General features: G+C 24.1%; 1 protein-coding gene across 2 annotated transcripts in view; it reads left to right on the top strand.

The window, feature by feature from the left end:
- LOC122502961 (syntaxin-binding protein 5) overlaps positions 1-16013 on the top strand; it is a 44012-nt gene that overhangs the window by 12547 nt on the left and 15452 nt on the right. The window contains exon 2 of one of the 2 annotated variants that reach the window (XM_043613319.1): positions 12516-12620. The exons of the other annotated variant lie outside the window; for it this stretch is intronic. The gene's annotated coding sequence lies outside the window, so the exon portion shown is untranslated. Of the gene's footprint in view, positions 1-12515; positions 12621-16013 lie in introns of those variants that run through there. 2 annotated transcript variants of the gene reach the window in all.

Here is a 16013-nt window from a genome sequence, read left to right as displayed (position 1 = left end):
CTTTAGTTTTTCTAAAAAATCTGTCGATTAGTATAAGTGCAAAAATTAAAAATCTGTGGTTTTCATATGGTTTTCCTATATCGTACATGTTAAAAATCGAAACTTTGATTTCATTTTTCGAGACTTACAGACGGTCAATTTTATTTTAATAGGCCTTATTTTGTAGATAAATATCCAAAGAATAATTATGTGAAATTTAAAAAAATTCTGTCGAAAACGAATTTACGCGACAAATACCTTAACTAAACGACTTTTTCGACTATTTTATATTTTTAATCGACTAAAGCGACTTTTTTGGTTCGTTAAAGTCGATCCGAGGCCTGATTATTTTCAAAAATTTTAATAATATTCTTTGGAAGAATTTGATTCTTTTTATAAATAATATTTTTTGACAGAATTCAATTATTTTCAATAAAATTTTAATGAACTTTTCTCTAAAGAATTCAATTATTTAAAAAAAATTTGATAACATTTGACTAATTATTATTTTCAAATTTCTGAAGATAAATAAAAAAATTTATTTATTTATTTATTTATTTATTTCATTTACCATCTTATGATAAATAAAAAAAGTTTGAAGATTTGTCGTTTTAATCATCTGACAACACTGCTCTAAACGTAAGACTGAAGTCAGCAACGTTTTTAAAAACGAGTATGTAAAAAAATGCAACGATTCATTTTATTATTTTAATTGCAATTTCATGTTATTTTATCGTCTTTTAAGAAATGCTACAAAAATTATGATTTTTGATGCCCTTTAAAAGTATTGAAAACTTTAAATAAAGAAAATACTGAGATGAGACTTTAAATTATCCTTGAAAATGTTATACAGTTGCAATTTTTATAAAAATTAATAAATTTTAAAGAATCTGTAGAATTAGTTATTGTTGGGATAAAAGGGAAAAAGTGAAAACTTTACTTTGGAAATCAGGGAAAGGTCAAGTAAATAAAAAATCAAATTTCTGCAACAACTTTCAATAAAATAAACGATTGTTTTACGCCTTAAAGGTGATCTATTAATAGATGCTGTCATTATTGAAGTATTTCTGGTGTCGCAATTAATTTTTTTTCCTGCTTGTAAAATTAGAAAACTGTTAATAAATAAAAAGAATAATGTGTCCCGAAATAGCCAAAAAAGTATATCTTCTTTAACATCGCTATCTGTAACAAACGCGATGCATAAAATATTTCTGAAAATCCTTTCGGCAGTCGCGATTATTGATGGCTCACGATAAATATCCACATATTTGCCTGTTTCTTGCTCGAGAAATGTTCTGAAAACAATGCTAATATAAATGCTAGTTAAAACTTGCAGAATGTTGATTTAAAAGAAAAACGTGCTATTGAAAACTAAGATTACAGAGACGCAAAGCTGGAATATATTTGAGTATGTTAAGCATTATAAATATATATGTAGAAAAAAATGACGTGTTCTACTATTTCTCATTCTCTCCTATTTCTCTATTTTATTTTCTCTCAACGCTTACTTCTAGCGTCAAGTCCAAGAAAATTACCATTAAATTACTGTAGAAAAAAATAATTTTTCGTTCAAACATATGAAACAAAATTGTTAAAAATTGATTTTTCTAATTGGCAAATTCATATTTCTCTTTGGAAAAACAAACAATGTGAAACTTTTTGCTTAAAACTTTGCTTAATGCAAACTAAACGTACATTATTTATGCAGGAAGTGGCAAAAGTATGGACCCCCTTCAATATATAATAATTAAAAAGATTTTGAATAATTGAAATAATTTTGTGAAAGTGAATTCAAAAATAAATCTTTTTCACGTTTTTTATTGTAATTTTTTAAAAAAATAACTTTTAAAGAATTTTAATTGAAAATTTTGGAAATAATTGAATTAGTCAAAAATTTTAATGAAAAATCTTCAACTGTAAATTTAATAAAAATGAAAATTAATGAAATGGAAGATTAAAAAAATAATATTAAAATATTTTTGAATAAACTAATTATAATAACATTTTAGAAATATTTTTAACATTTTGGAGAAAAAAATCATGTTCAAAATTTTAAATTAAAATTCTTCAAAAAGTTAATTAGTTTTTAAATTATACAAAAATTCTTTTTAGAAATTCAATTATTTTCGAAAAATTACATTATAATATTTCTAAAAAAACTAATTCTTTAAATTGTTTTATCATAATTACTCAATTACCTTCGAACAAGGTAAATTAAATTTTTTTTAAATTTACTTTTTTAAACTTATTAAAATTTCAGAGAAATCATCTTTAATTAAAATTCCTCAAAAATGTGATTGTTTTTTTAATATTTTTTAAAAACTCAATTATTTTGAAAAGAATTTATCAAATTTCAATTATTTTTCAAAGATTTTACCGAATTTTAATTATTTTTTAAAAGATTTTACCAAATTTTAATTTTTTGGACATTTTTTAATTGTAGAATCTAATTGTAAAATAATATTGTCTTTCAAAAATTATTTAGAAATATTTTTAAAAAGTTAATTTTACGAATTTATTGATTAAAATTTTTGAAAATATTCTACCTTAATATCTTTAAAAAGAAAAATGGACAGTTTCAATTATTTAAAAAAAATTGAATTTTTTTATTGAAATAATTGAATTATCGAAGAATTTTCAGAAAATTATTAAAAATTTAGTGATATAGATAATTGATTTAGATATAAAGTTTAGTTTAAAATTTTAGAAAATAATTGAATTTTGGAAGGGTTTTTGTAGTAATTTTTAGAAATTAATAAATTTCAGTAGGTAGTTAAAATTTTTTAAATATTATTTCCCGTAAAAAAAGAAATAAGAAGAATTTATTTAGCAAAATTCGAGTTTTGATTAATTGAATTTAGAAATCAGTGAAGAATAAGAGAAATACAAAATAAAATTTTTTGTGACAACAATGAATTAAACAAACGACTTTTTCGATTTTTATTCTATTTTTAATCGACTAAAGCGACTTTTTTGGTTCGTTAAAGTCCCCAGTGAGAAATTTCTCACCGGTCCAATATCGGTCCAATATTGGGAGCCAAGAGACCGATCATCGGTCCAATAAAGGCTCCCAATATTGGACCAATATGGGCTGATGCTTGGGATGTAACGGCATCGCCAATCATCGGTTGTCAATATTGGTCCAATATTGGCCGAATATTGGCAACCAAGAGAAAAAAATTTTTTTAAATAAATTTTTTTTAATTAAATAATAATAATAAAAAATTAATGTTTATAATTTTTGTTTAATATATTTATTTGTTTAATTATTTATTTTTAATAATTCATGTAAATAATAAAATTATTTTCGAAAAATTACATTACAATATTTTTAAAAACTTATTCTAAGAATTGTTTTATCATAATTTTTTAAGATATAATTATTGTCGAACAAAGTAAGATTAAAATTTACTATTTTTAGATTTATTAAAAGTTCAGAGAAATCATGTTCATATTTATAACGGAAAAAAAATTGGATTATTTTTTTATTATTTTCAAAAGATCTTACCAAATTTCAATTGTTTAGAAATTTTTCAATTGCCTCCATAATAATTGAAAAACTATTATAATCTTTCAAAATTTATTTTAAAATTAATGTTATGAATGTCTATTATAATTTTTTGAAAATAATAATATCTTAAAAAACATGGACAGTTACAGTTATATTATAAAAAATTGGATATATAAATATATGAAATCTCGAAGTAGAAAATAAACGACTTTTTGTATTTTTAATTGACTATAAAGCTACTGTTTTGCGCCTTAAAGTCGATTCGAGGTCTAAATTTAGCTAAAAATTGATATACTAGTATATTTTTACAGGCTTATCACAAAAAATGTATTTAAGAAAATTAAAAAAAAATTTTTTTTTAATTATTATTGCTTACAGTATTAGATGTACGAAACCAATCATTACTTGTCGAATTTTTGTATCTTTAAAATGAGGATAAAAATAGACTTTATTAAATATTTTCATTAAAATTCTGCAATTTATCGTTTTATTCCCTAGATAATTCTTTAATTTTGGTTTTAATTTTCAGAAAAAATTTTCAAAATTAAAAATTCAACAACTTAAATTACTTCTTAGGCAGTTGGAAAGTAACAAAAATAAATTTTTTAAACAAATTTGAGAAACATGTGAAATTATCACTGATAATACATATTTCGATTTGAATAACAAATGTCGGAAAGCATAAACTATATGTGACCTGGTCTATGAAAAGGGACCTTACGTGCGAAAACAAGTTTTCGAGAAAACAGCAGTTAAAGTTCAAACTTAGAAAAACCCTTGTAACTTTTTTAAATGTTAATATTTTTTAATCAAGTTTGGCTTATATTTTCTTCAGTGTGGATCACATCAAAATAAAAAATATACAAGTAATAAAAAAGAATTTTAATAATTTTTCATTTATAAATTAATAACAAAATTCCCAAACATGGAAAAAATAATCTAAGTTTTCCAAATAGCAACAATAAGTATAAATAAGTGAAACATGTTTATTAGGGTTTTCGAGGCCGCTGATTATGAATATGATGTTAAATTGCCAATTTGACAGTTGACAGCTGTCAATTCAACTATCAACTTCTCTAGAAAGTGATCATTCTTAATAAAAAAGACGGTAATAAGGTTTTCGAGGTTGCTGATTATGAATATGATATCAAATTTGAATTTTGACAGTTGACAGCTGTCAAAGAAACTGTCAACTTTTCTAAATAATAAAAAATTATCGTCTTCGTTATTTTAATTTGTATGATAACAAAAAAATTATTTTTTTAGTATTTTTACTCTTGTTTCTCTTGATTTTAAACAAACTTTTAAAAAACTTCTAAACAAATAATAACTTTTTGGTTTTCACATAGGGTCATTTGGGGTAAATGTAAACAAGGGGTAAATGTAAACAGTAGATGTATCAGCTAAATTTACAAATTAAAAAATAAGTACGACGTCAATATTTTTACCTCAGCTCACCTACAAGATGTTCTGAGTATTGACAATATTTTATTTTGACAATTGGCAATGACATAGTGTAAGTTATTTTTTAATGCAAAAAAGATTGAAAATCAAAATTTTACTGTTTCAGTATTTTGTCTCGCATTTGCATAAAAATAAATTTAAAAATTAAACAAAAAAAAGTAATTCTTCCTTATTAATGCCCTAACAAAAATTGACTTTGATTTTTGATTTTCGTCAATTTATTTAATAAATAATTAAGTGTTTACATTTACCCCGAGAATTCGAAAACTCGGGGTAAATGTAAACAGAACTTGAACTACATTTTAAAAGAAAATAATTGAATAAATTTGTTTCTATTTCACAATTTCATTAATTTGGCAATGTAAAATTACATAGAAAAGAAAATTAAGACCTCTTTAAAAAAAAAATTTGATAAAAAAAAATTTTTTTTTGAGAATTTGATCAATTTTTAAAAATATTTTTAGGTTTATCCGCCATTTTGAAAATTTAAAATTTGACTTCAAATTCGTATTCAGCGACCTCAAAAACCCCCGAGTAGCTAGATTCAAGCAAATTTGATCAATTTTTAAAAATATTATTTTTAGGTTCATCCGCCATATTGGATCCACCATTTTTAAATTTAAAAATTCGATTTTAGATTCTTATTGAGCAACCTTAAAAACTTCTTTTTAACAAGTTGAATGAAAATCTATTAAAATTTGTTCAAGTTATTCAAGTTTTTACATTACTAGTTTTGTAATGGTTGATTGTTTATTTTATATGATACATTATCAGTTAACTGGTTGATTTACTATACATCTACGAAGAATTTTTATCAGTTTTTCCATCCTTTAAAACAGTAGTATACTTGAAATAACTTGTTTCTTAAACCTCGCTTAACTACAGTGGTGTTTACATTTACCCCGAATTTTAGGAAAATTTCAAAATCTCGGGGTAAATGTAAACAGTCAGTTTTAGGCAATTCAGGTGCATCAATATTTTTTTGTACCTCATCAAATTTTTCTAGGGAACTCTAGTAACAAGTTCATGCAAAAGAAATCCGTTCGTTTTACCTTTTAACAAAAAAAACTAATGTTTTTGGTGAAAAATAGATATTCCGTTTACATTTACCCCAATTGACCCTATATTGTATATTAGATTTAATTACTAAAGTATTCAATATGACAAAAAAATTTTTTTAGACATTTTTCACCCCTTAAAACCGTCCCCAAGGTACATTCCTACCTCAAAAAATTGATATTTAACCTAATTGATGAATTAAATATTTTTCAGCTCCTATCTACTTTATAATTATTTATAAAAATTTCCTGGTTGTTTAATAATTGAAGAAGATGATCAATAACACCTTGAAAATCACCCTTAAATTCAAATAACTACCCCTTTACGGTGAAAGTTTCTATAAATGATTAAAAAAATTTATTGATTCTAATTGCTTCTAAATTATACAGTTTTTAAAAAAATTACACAGATATGGATAATAATAATAAACTCATCCTTAATTCATAACTTTTCTTAGTTTGGAGCAAATCAAAAAAATAATTTTCCTTGATTCTATACTTTTTAAAAATATAAAAACATATTTATATAATAACTAAGTATTGATATTAAATACATAAACAACCCTAAAGTTAAACAACAACCCCTTAATGATAAAAGTTTCTGTGAATGAATTAAAAAAATTTAAAAGGATTCCAAGTGCTTCTTAATTGTAAAATAGTATCAAAGTTTCACAGATATAGATCATTATAATAATAACATTACCTACCCTTGACAAGTTTCACCCGAATCTAGTGAATTTTTATAATTTTCGGTCGCCATATTGGATCCGCCATTTTGAATTTTTGAAAACTGACATCAGATTCGTAATCAGCGACTTCGAAAACCCCCGAGTAACAAATTTTAGGCGAATTTGGTATATTTTTAAATTGTTTGGTTTTTTTGGGGCTAGTTTTCATTAATTTTTTTTTACCCTGAGATAAATTTTTGTTATTAATTTTTTTACAAAGTTTACAATATTTTTAAACATATATGTTACTGTGAAAGACGAACAAAAAAATTTTTTCTTAAATTCAAACCATTTTTAAAATTTTTGTTATTTTTCGCGTTTTTTGAAGGGGTGTATTTCCAAAAGGGTAGTTTTTTTGGAAAATGACATGCATATGTATTTGTTACTCTCGCTCACCCCTTCAAAATGAGACCTTAGCGGAGTTGATCCGTTGATCATACTTTTAAGAAAGTTATGATTTTTTGAAGTAGGTGGTACGTATGTGTACCAATGGCCATCTTTCAAATTCTATCCCAATCAACAAAAAAGTGAAAAATTATTTTTTGACACGTGAGGTCCCTTTTCATAGACCAGGTCACATATAATATGCTATTAAAAATGTCTTGTTTTTTAAAATTATTTATATCCAAAGAGAAACGTTTTATTTGAACCAAATAAAATTTATTTGAAACATAAATTAACTAATAACTCGGCTGAAAGACAAATTTCTTTTCTCTGGGTTTATTTTACAAAAAAGTATATGATTATATTCATTATTCCAACATAGTAAATGCTACATAGTAAATTCTAAGAATATGATACTATAATTTGGTCGTTTTATATGTGAGTTTTTACTTCCAGGTCGAAAATGAAGTGTAAAAGTAAATTAAGTGCGTTCTCTTAGGGAAATTCTCTTCGGAATATATCAAGTTTTAACAATTTCACGTCATATTTGCACAAGTGTGTTTTTACATTGAAATTTAATGTTAATTTTCACTCTTAAATATATATTATGATGAATTCAAAATGTGTATATGTTTTGTCTTCAGTTACTGTACGAGAGACGTCACTGTTTTATTACATATTTAACATTTTATGCGTTTTAATTGTTTCCTGTTTTATGAAAAGTTTATTTTTCAGACAAATTCGATTTGAAATGTTAATTTTTACTTCATTTTGTTTGTTTAAAAATATTATTTTTCTTAATTTGTGAATGTAATTTATGTGAAACAATGCAGTACTTGTTAGAATGTATTTTAGCCTATAATGAGATTAGTTATCACTGTTCTCATTAGGCTAAAATGATAGACGAAACTTTGTTGATTATGTAAAATTAATTTCAAATTTTCATTTCAATAATCTTCCTTTTATTGAAAAAAAAACAAATAATTATATACATACATAATGAAATAAAGTATATAGGAAAATTTAGAGTCTGTCATAAAAAAAATAAGTATCTCATATTTTTCTCCACGCAGAATAAAATTCAAGTGTGCTATTAAGAAAAATAAAAAAATTTCTTGGGTCACCCTAATTCACATATAAATTTTTATTTTATAAATTTTCTTAACATCACTGTATGTTATCACAGCATTAAAGCTCAAAAATATAGTCAGTTTTAATCCGCTGAATTTCATTTGAAAATCGATTGACAAAAAATTAAAAATAAGCTTTTATATATATTATAAAATTTTTTTAATATAATAAGAAATTTTCAAAGATCATAAAAGCTACATTACCTTGTAACCTAAAGTTAGAACATTTATAAATTTTTTACATTTTGGAACTGTTTAATATGAAAATGAAAATTTCTATAACGATTATAATTATCAATTGGGACATTTAAAGAATAGTACATTTCAAGATAGAAATAGGAAATTGAAAGTGAGCGTTGTCGAAGACAATTTTATTATGGGTATTAACCCTCCTCTGTGCTCACGTTTCCTCCCACAGAGTCGCTTCTAATGCACACATTTTACAGAATGTTGAATTTACACTTCGAAAAGAATCTAGGGATTTTCGTGGTCGCTGATTACGAATATGAAGTCAAAATTAAAAATGGCGGATCCAATTTTCTAATTTTCACATATAGCAATTATTTTACTTGAAACGAACATGTAAACATTTTAATTTTCTGGAAATGGCTTAAAAATCTGAAAAATTGTTTTATATAGAAACAACAAAATCTTAAAACATTTACTGTTTAAAAAATTGTGTAAATTATGGGGACAGATTTTAATTTTTAATGGTAAATTTTTACGCTCATTAAAAAGCTTTTATTATTTTTAGAAGTTAATTCAAAAATTTGTAAAACATTGAAAATGACGATTTTTTAAAAACATGTAAATAAAATTTGGGCCAAATGACTTCTGAAAGATCTTGTTCTTTTCAAAATTTTATCATCTTTCAAACAAAAAAAAAAGAAAAAAATTTTAGTTTCCATAAATTTTATGTTTTGTTTTTCATTCACCTGAAAATGGGTGGTCTCTCAATTTTGACCGGTAGTGTAGGTACAGTTGTTTAATTTAAGAACCTAGAGAATTTAAACACTTATGAAAAATCTCGGGTGGTGAAACTCCCTGGCTTGCAATCATCGAGGTCAAGCACCGTTAAGTACGCTTAGTACTTTGAAGGGTGACCGTCGTGGTAGAGCCCAGAGCCCTGGTGTTTTCACTGCAATCAAGACATATTAAATGTGGGAGATTTGATGTCGAGATACAATGATGTGAACTGTCGATTATTTTCCGGTACACACCATTAAAACTCAACTGTTGATAAGGTTGTAACTATAAGGATAGAGGGGTAGTTCTAAAAAAGAGGGAAGTTTTGATGTTCAAGGTCGCTTTTTACATTCATTTTGAAAAAAAATCATTTTCAATTCAAGTTAATGGTTAAATTAAAATTACATATAATATTATTAAATTTAATAATGTTTATCTTATATAAAAAAAAGTTTGAAAAATAAAAAAGTTTACATCTTATTAAAATCAAAGTAATTGAAAACTGGCCTATTTTAGGTCTTCAAAGCATACTCTCAAGGCTGAAATTCAGTTATAAAAATGGTTCTAATATAAATGATTTTAGTCAAAAGTGGGTTGATAGCAAGATTTATTTTTTATAGTGTTCATAAAAAAGTAGAAATATGTAAAAACTTACTTTCTTTAAATAATAAAATTAGTTAAGTAAAACTGTTCAGTTACAGGATCATTCAGAGTCAATAAATTAAAGTCAATAAATAAGTCAATAAATTCATAAATTTTTCATAAATTTAAAAAAAAATCTTATTAAGACGACCAAGTGAGAAAATAATTTTTGTATTTTAAATAAAATTATATTATTTTTCATCTAAAAATAGAAATAAATATTTATTTTTACTCTTATGAATATATTATACGTTTTTGCTCATTTTTAATTCAAATTTAATTTTTCAAATATACAAATTAGTGCAAATAAATATTATATTAATATAATAATTTTAAAAAAATTGAAAATTGGACAAAAGTAGATAAAAAATCAGAACCAACAGAGTTAGCCGAAGGCTGTCGGAAGCATGTAGTAGGAAGTAAAATTCTTGTTCTCTATGGAAATTTTATCAACAGACTATTTTAAATTGTATAATCGACAACTTAAGAATATGACACGCTTTTTGCACTTCTGATTTTTCTCAATAAAATAATCAATTTTTCTAAAACATAGCGTAAGATGTAAAATACAAACTTTTATACTTTACAATTAAAATTGTCAAGGCTGCTTTCGTGAACATCAGTTCTTCCTAATTTACATTTCTTAATGAATATTATTAGTCATTCGAATTCTTTATTGTAATTAGTATTAATGCATTAAAGTTTTAAATGATGCCGGAAAAATTATTTTGTAAAATCCAAGCAGAAAATAATGAATTTCGTCCCATATCTTTGTCTTGCTGAGTTGGTTTTTTTTTTGTAAAATAAAATATCTTAAATCTTACTATCAAGAGTTTCTCCGTACTAAAAACACATTAGAAAATTTAATAATTTTTCGGAGTTTGTATCTTTTTCTAGAAGTTCTTTAAAATATAAGTTTTAAAAATAATTAAACATTAACATAATTTACATGATATTTCCCATGTGGAAAGATTTCCGGAAATGCTCTCCACAATGCTACGGAGGTTTTCTTTCTCATAATTTTGTGGTAATTTAATGTGAAAATTTTTCTTCAGAATGGTTTAATAATCTATTGTTAAAATATGTCTTCTAGTTAACAAAATAATGAAATTCGCTCATTGCATTGTACTGTATATTTTTATTGCAATTTTAATGTAAAGAATACTTATATAAAGTTTATATAACATCAAGTCATATTTTAACAATTAATAAAGTTTAACTATATTTATTTTGGATTTTTAATTTTGCAAAAAAAAGTTTTTTGACCATAACTTTAAAAAATGTTAGGACACTTATAAATGTTTTTCATTAATTTTGTAGAGTTTTTTCCGATGCAGCTTTTAAGCCCTTATTGAACACTTTTCGTTCATATTAAAAGAAGATATTAAACTTTCAAAAATCTAAAATTTTTGAAAATAAGACTATTTTGAAAATTTTGTTAAAAAATGTAGGAGTAACTTTAAAAGTCAGAAAACCCACTTGTAAAGCATTAAAAACCACTTCGATTGTCCTATTTTTGAACCTAATTCGATTAGAAATTACGAAATTATTGGTATTTTAAAAACCGAAAATTATAGAAAATATAATTTTCAAAATTTATAATAATAATTTTATGAAATCAGAAGTGTTTAATATAACAAAATTTACGTAATAATAAAAAGAAATAAAATAAATTGATCGAAAAAAATCTTCATGAGGAAGCAAAGTGTTTATGAAATGAACAAAATAAATTCATCTTTTAACTTGGCAACGGTTTTTTATTTTATTTTCACCGATTAAATTTTTACCACACTTCGTAGTTTTTTTTTAGAGTTGCTGATTAAGAATCTGAAGTCGAAATTTTAAAATTCAAAATAGCGGATTCAATATGCCTGAAGAATTTAAAAACGAATATGGGATTGACTTTAAACTTGATACTTGGGGGTTTTTGGAATTGAATTTAATGTTCAAATTTCAAAATTCAAAATAGAGGTCCTTATGGCGGACGAAAATATTTTAAATTCCAAAAACCTCGAAGTATTAAGTTTGAATTCAATCCGATTAATTTTTAATTTTTTTGTTCGCCAAATTAGAACCACCATTTTAAGTTTTCGACTTTGTTATTAATTTATTTCACTTTATTGTTGATTTATTTGTTTGTTTATTTATGTTAGCTGTTGGAAGAGTTTAACTAGAGCTGGAAATTTGAAATTTTTTATATTATTTTCATAGTTATGACTTTAATGAATTTGTGGAACAGCGTATTTACCACTGGGCGTTAAAGGGTTAAGGGAAACAATGCATATTAGTCCTGCATTCCACATCCTAATTACTATTCTAAATATTATAAATTTTCGAAATTGTTAGTTTTAACATTTTTTCCTTCTACACGAAGGAAGCAAATTAGTATTTTAATTCAATTTTTAAATTCGAAGCTCTGCTCTCTATAATGTATTTAAACGTATGTAAATTTACATTTTAATTATAATTTGTAATTTATTTGGAATTAATAATAATAATAATAATAATAATTGTATGGCCTTTTCAAGAACCTTTTACTCTATAATACACAAAATTAAACCTTAAATACATAGTTACATTTTGCTACACGATTTATTATGAAATAAATTTTGTATTACATTTAGTCATCAGTTTTTTTGTGTTTCTTTTATAGAGCATTAAAACTGTAGAATTCGTCGACAGCTATCTTGAAATACGACCAATCCTGGGAAAATAAGATGATGAAATGCGCATTTATTTTGAACAACTCTTAAGACTATAAAAAAAAAATTGAAGAAAATTTTTCTGAGGGTGCTGTCGTAGGCAAATAGAAGTAGTTATTGAGTCATTTGTGGGAACTGGCTAGTGATGACAATAGTGGGATTGTAGCTGTACCAAAGTCGATTTGGAGGACTCGTAAAATCGAGATCACTCGTTAAGGTATTTTTAGATTCAAGAATAGTTGTGTAAAGTAGTATTCGTTAAGTAAAAGGGAAGGAAATGCTTCATTCATTTATATCTTGATTTAATATCTCAGATAAAGTAAAATAAAAACGGAAGAAAGTGTAACGAGAGACAAATGCGAGAAAAAATGTAAAGGAAAAAAGAATTCGGCATTCGGCTCAATTGCGTTCCAAGTGATATATTTAATTTACTACTACCACCACTATTACTACTTCGACTTGGAATAAATTTGTTTTTAAGAACAGGGGAACCTAATGTAGGTCAGAGGGTTCAAATGTAGATCAATATCCATTTTTGAGGTCAATTGGCTTCATTGTCTGCGATAGTTGTTAATAATACTGGATTTATTTATTCACTTAAAATTTCTATACTGTTTTTTCTCACTTTTAGAATTATGTTTAATTATATACATTATTTTTTTTACTTTTTTTCTTTCACTTTTCTTTCTAACAGGCTTCGCACTCATCTTCTATTTACACCTACTATTTACTACTTTCTTTACGTTATGCTACTATTTGGGTACATTTTTTAGATTTCAACTACTAAAATCTACTATTTCTGTTTTTTTTAGAATTTCCACTACTTTAAATTCGCTAATACTAGAAATCAAAAAACTATTCTCAAAAATTATAATCAAATTCATTAAAACGATTCAATTATTTTCAAAAAATATTCGAAATTTAATTATTTTCAATATCTAGCATTTTTATAAAATTCCACAAAAGAATTCCATTATTTAAAAAAAGAATTGATAAAATTCATCAAAAATTCAATTATTTTCATAAATAATAAATTTTCCACAGGAATTGAATTAATTTAGAATAACATTTTCCAAAAAAATGTCGAAACATCAATTTTTTAACAAAATTTTAGACAATTCTTCACAATGATTCAATTAGTTTCACTAATAATAACATTTGTCATGGAAATTAAATTTTTTAAACAATTTTTTGATAAAATTCTAAGCAAGAATTCAATTATTTTCATAAATATAAACTCATCGAAGAATTTCAATTATTTTTAAAACTATTTTAAATTAATTAATCGAAAAATTCAATTATTTTAATAAATAATGTTTTACGCAAGAATTCAATATTATTTTAAATAAAATTTCCATAATATTTATTATATTTCGAAAAAATTAATTATTTAAAACAATGTTTAAAAAATTTTTATAAAGTATTCAATTATTTTCAAAAATAACCAAATTTTTCACATAAATTTTAATTTTTTTTAAACATTTTTATAAAAATTTTCGCAAATAATTCAATTATTTTTAAAAATAATAAAACTCTTCTCAGGAATTCAATTATTTTTGAAAATTTTAATAAAATTCCAAGAATTCAATAGAAAGAATTCAATTATGTCGATAAATAACAAAATTATACCTGAAAATTCAATTATTTTGAGGCATTTTAATAAAATTGTTTGCAAAATTCAATTATTTTTATAAATAACAATATTCATTACAAGAATTCATTTATTTTTAAAAGTAATAAATTTCTTCTTGGAAATTCAATTATTTTAAAAAATTCAAATAAAATCGTTTGCAAGAATTCAATTATTGTTAAGAATTTTAATTAACTTCTTTGTAATATTTAATTATTTTTTAAAACATTTCGCAATTCAATGATTTTCAATATCTACTATTTTCATAAAACTTCCAAGCAGAATTTAATTATTTAGAAATTTTTTGTAAAAACATTTGTAAGAATTCAATTCTTTTTATGAGTAAGAAAAATTTCTCAATAATTAAATTACATAATATAAAATTTGCATAAAATTAGTCAAAAGAAATCAATTCAATTTCAATTCAATTATTTTAAAAAATAATAATATTCTTCTCAGGAATTCAATTATTTTTGAAAATTTTATTAAAATTCTTAGCAACTATTCAATTATTTTCATATATAATAACAGAGAGAAACTGAGAGTACGCACGTAATGCAAATCGCTCTTTCCTTTGAAAGTCTGCCCCCTCGCGGCCAAAAGTCCCAAGCTTAGGTGGTTGGCTATATATATTGCCTAAATCGGTGAGCTTGCACACATATGTAAAACGCAATGGCTAAGCCGAAGTATAATCGGAAGCACTCGCGATCGCTCGTAAAATGCAAGGAACGCGAACGCGAGGAATAGAACTGAACTAATCTGATAATAGGCCGAGAAATGATTTTGAGTCCCCAAAGTAAATCTATCGCAATGCTGAGAATGAGAAAGTGAAGGACAGCGAAATGTCTGCTTCCTTCTCTTATTCATTCTTACTATTGTGATTTAAAAATTATTACACATTAATTACTATAAGTGATAAATTTAATAAATGAAATAACAATAAAAATTAATTTTTAAGAAATTTAATTTATAAGTATTGAAATTAATTCAACTAATAATAAAAGGTACCTAAATTAAATTTAATAAAATTAATTACATTTTTTTAAATTAATAATTAGTATAAACGTACCTAATAATTTTAAATAAAATTTAATTTTATTAAATTTGTATAGTTCATGTTGAATTAATTTCTAGGTATACGTTAAATTATTCAGGGAAGAAAATATCATTTTGGATGCCAATTCAATTATTAACTCTACGCCGTTAAACACTAAATAATTCTACACAAATAAATATCTATAGTTTTCAGAAAATCTATGACATTAAATTCTTTACACTATTACATTTTTTCAATTTGAATTTCTCTTCGAATTAATTTTAGAAAATTGAGGGGCCGGATGTATCAACTGCCTCTACGCTCGAACGTGTTGTCTGTCTCTTTTTTCGCAAGATAAGATGTCGGAAAAAGTATCTGAAATTCCGAAGTCAATGAAAAGCAAAAATAAAAATTGTTCTCAATAGAGCTTATATAAATACACATTTTTTATTAAGAAAATTTTGTTCTGTGACTTTTATTTTTCTTGATAAAAAATAAAAACTAAATTTTTCCACCGGATTAAAATAATTAAATTTTAATACTCAACTCGTGATATTTTGTTAACCAATGAAGCAAAATAGTTGTAACTTCACATACCTTCGTAGAAAACCTCGCTGATTCCAGCGAAATGATTAAAATAATAAAAAAGTATAATTTGTTAATAATTTTTAGCTGCAAAGTAAGTATTGTCGTGACACGTGTTTTAGAAACTTTGAACGAAAAAACATTGCGATGAAGTTTCGAATTTAAAAAATTTTTTTATTCTAACTTGTTAAGTAGTAT

Source organism: Leptopilina heterotoma, unplaced genomic scaffold (genome assembly GCF_015476425.1).
Source record: "Leptopilina heterotoma isolate Lh14 unplaced genomic scaffold, ASM1547642v1 Lhet_24, whole genome shotgun sequence".
NCBI lineage: Eukaryota > Metazoa > Arthropoda > Insecta > Hymenoptera > Figitidae > Leptopilina > Leptopilina heterotoma.
Note: the sequence above shows the minus strand (reverse complement) of the source record. Positions and strands in the feature narration are given on the sequence as shown.